The sequence below is a fragment of the Echinops telfairi genome, unplaced genomic scaffold (assembly GCF_000313985.2).
Source record: "Echinops telfairi isolate 266 unplaced genomic scaffold, ASM31398v2 ScPeMD7_23;HRSCAF=83, whole genome shotgun sequence".
Classification (NCBI taxonomy): domain Eukaryota; kingdom Metazoa; phylum Chordata; class Mammalia; order Afrosoricida; family Tenrecidae; genus Echinops; species Echinops telfairi.
This window is the reverse complement of record NW_022103920.1, coordinates 63,250,154-63,253,544: the sequence shown is the minus strand read 5'-3', so window position 1 is coordinate 63,253,544 and position 3,391 is coordinate 63,250,154. Positions and strand designations below refer to the sequence as shown.

Below are 3,391 nucleotides of genomic sequence, written 5' to 3'. Positions count from 1 at the left end.
CAAACAACCTTAGAAAGCCCAGGCTGGAGGGGAAGCGGGAAATACGAAGGGAGTGAGTTTAGCTGTTCCCGTGTGGTCTTCCCATTTCTGGGGCTGTCCAGAAAGGCGGGCACTTGGGACTCACCCAGAAGCAATCTGCTTCCACACAGCCCACAGCCCCGGCAACCCTGCAGGACAGTTCCATGCCATCAGTCGGACCCCCGTGATGACACACGACAAGCAGCCTCAGTAGGTAGCTTTTGTATGGGACATGGGGGGATTGAATCTTAAGTCCTTAACGCTAAAAGTATGCACTGAGGCCCACAGTTGCCTAATCAGCAGATGTGTATAATGTGGACATTTTTAGTATTTTGCAAACATCCCAATTTTCTCCAAATTGAAGTTCACTTTGGAACATTTTCATTGCTCTCAAAAATAAGTTGTATACGAGTAAGCCAAAGGGGGTAAAAACTGCTCTTAAAAATGTAACAATCCAGTTTGCTGGTCCGGTGGGCTTGGTCCGGGAGGCCAGACATGAAGATCACAAGGCAGAGGCAGACACACGCCAAGAAGCATCTCGGCTTCTTCTGCAACAATTTCGGAGTTCGCGAGCCCTACCAGCTGTTGCTCGAGGACACCTTCTGTCAGGCGACACTGTGGGGCCGCATCCAGCTGCAGGAGCAGCTGCCCGCTCCCTCATGGCCAAGACGCAGCTGTGTACCACCAGGTGTGTGCTAAAGGAGTTAGAAACGCTGGGAAAGGAATTATATGGGGCAAAATTGATTGCACAGAATGCCAAGTTCGACATTGTCCCAATTTCAAGAATGCAGTGAGTGGATCCGAATGCCTGCTTTCCATGGTGGTTTGATGGAGAAAGAAAAAAAAACGCCATCACCATCGCCTTCACCTGCAACCCTGACCACAGCATCACCGACCCCGCCTTCACGTAGCTGCAGCAGGGCGCCTGCACCAAGTCACCCACGCCCCTGGGACAGCTGTCCTCCCCCACCCCCCACCCCACCCCTCACAGAGTGCCTACAGAGCTGCTGCAGTTGGCTTTGCTGATGTTTTCCTGTCTCTTGCATATGAGTAAATTTGGGGAGTCAGTTTTAATCTTGTTTGGGTTCACAGCAAACACTGATTTATTACTGAAAGGGTGCCTTCAGGGGACAAGGTTAAGGCCAGGCCTCCTGGTCTGAGAAGGGGGCAAGGCCAAGAGGTGCAGGTCTGTCCCTCCCTTCCTAGCACTACGTCCTGCCCACCTTGGGGCTGGGCCCAGGGCCGTTCCGGCCACATGGAGCTGGAGAAGATGCTGTGGGCCCTGCATTGATGGACCCTACCCCAAGCCCTCCCTAGGAGAGGGGTTTGGAGCTTGGGAAAGGCACTCTGGGGGCAGGTAGCAGAGAAAGGAGGCAGGGGACAGAGTCAGACTCCAGATCAAGAGGTCAGGACTGGGGATGACGGGACTAAGGGGCCAGTGGCCTGACCTCAGAGTTTTAGGGACCGGTCAGCCCCACCTACGAAGCGTGATTGGATGCAGGTCACCTGGGGCAGTTGGGCTTGGAGGCGCCTTACGGCAGCCATGCTGATCCCAGGACACATGGCCACATCCAGCACCCGGAGTCGCTTGCATGCCTGCCCAGTGGTGTCCAGGGTCCTTCGTCAGGCTGGCATCAGTCAGCTGGCTGCAAGCTGTGAGGTCCAGCTCATGCAGGGCCTGCAGGAGGAGCGGGGAGGGGCCCTGTGGGCTGGGAGGTCGCTCTTCGGGGTCTGTGGCCTGATGCTCCAACTCGGGGTACAGCTGCAACATCTGTGCAGGTTCCTCACTTGGCTCCCCTAGGCCCAGGAGCCCCCAGTCCTGGAGCTCCCTGCACCAAGCCAGGCGCAGGACGGAGAGGTGGGGGAGCTTGGTGCAGATGGCCTGCAGGCTCTGGCTGGTGAGGGCCATGCAGGAAGACAAGTCCAGCACCCTGAGGCTGGGAGCTAGTGCTGCCACCAAGGAGAGCACTGTGGCGTCCTTGAGGGCAGAGCAGTTGGCCAGGCTGAGGGAGGCCAGGGCCAGCGGTGGGGCTTTGCACTCTGAGCCCAGGGCCTGGGCCAGCTCCCACCCGCTCAGCAGGCAGCACTAGGCCAGGTCGAGGTGCCGCAGTTCCCGCAGGCACCCCAGGGTGGCACAGCAGGCACCAGTCAGGCGCTGCAGTTTCCGCAGGCTCAGGCGTTGCAGGTGCCGCAGGCCCAGGCTGACAGCCAGCAGCGCCCCATCAGCCAGTTCCGAGCAGCCGCTGAGGTCCAGGGAGGTGAGGCCAGGCTGCTGGTGGCACAGGACAGCTATGTCCTCTGTAGACAGGTCCCGGCAGCCAGAGAGCAGCAGCTCCCGCAGCTGTAGGCCAGCCACCTGACCCAGGGCCTGGGTCAATTCCATAGTCAATCCTCATCATTATTTTGTGGCAACACAGGATCAAAATTTGTCAGTGAAAATCAAGAAAAGGCCTGGAATTCCTCTCCTGTTCATTATACAGAACACAATAGTTCTGGACAAACCTTCTCCTAAAACCATCACCTTTGTTAAAGCGGTTGAGGCAAGGTCAGCTTGTCTCCGAGCATGAGAAGCAGAGCATCCAGCAACTCAAAGGAGAGCAGGAGCTAGCCAAGAAGCCTGAGCAGAGCAGGAGAAAGCGCAAAAAAGTCAGTGGCCCCAATCCTCTTAGCTGTCTGAAGAAAAAGAAAAAAACACAAGATACAAAACCATCTTCTGCTTCTGAAAAGAAAAGGAAAAAGAATCTGGAACAGAAACCCCTCCCAAAAAGTGCTTTTGGAAAAACAGAATGCAGAAGGGTAACAACTCCTGTGGATTCTTAAAAAGACTTTCAAATGTAAAAAAATAATCATTTAAAGTTGTGGAAGTGACTTGTCATAAAAGACAAACCTTATTTTTATAAGGAGAATGCACCCATTAAAAAAAAGTAACAATCCTATAAAAAGGCATGTAAAGGTAAGTCTTAAACAGTCTTTTGGTAAAGTCAAAATTCCCCAGTCAGCAAAAATGAGGTAAACTTCATGGAGATAATCACAACAATGGACACAAATATTCCATCTGCCATGAAGACGGCGCAGCAGTGGACAACGTTTAGTTCTGTGACACAGAGGTGGGAGCCGACCCTACCACTCATCTACCGTAACAAACAACCTTAGAAAGCCCAGGCTGGTGGGGAAGCGGGAAATACGAAGGGAGTGAGTTTAGCTGTTCCCGTGTGGTCTTCCCATTTCTGGGGCTGTCCAGAAAGGCGGGCACTTGGGACTCACCCAGAAGCAATCTGCTTCCACACAGCCCACAGCCCCGGCAACCCTGCAGGACAGTTCCATGCCATCAGTCGGACCCCCGTGATGACACACGACAAGCAGCCTCAGTAGT

The 3,391-nt window shown here is 54.2% G+C and overlaps 1 pseudogene; it reads left to right on the top strand.

Annotated features, from left to right (window-relative positions):
* Window positions 1-513: 513 nt before the first annotated feature.
* Window positions 514-2,818, top strand: LOC101657816 (annotated as a pseudogene).
* Window positions 2,819-3,391: the final 573 nt, after the last annotated feature.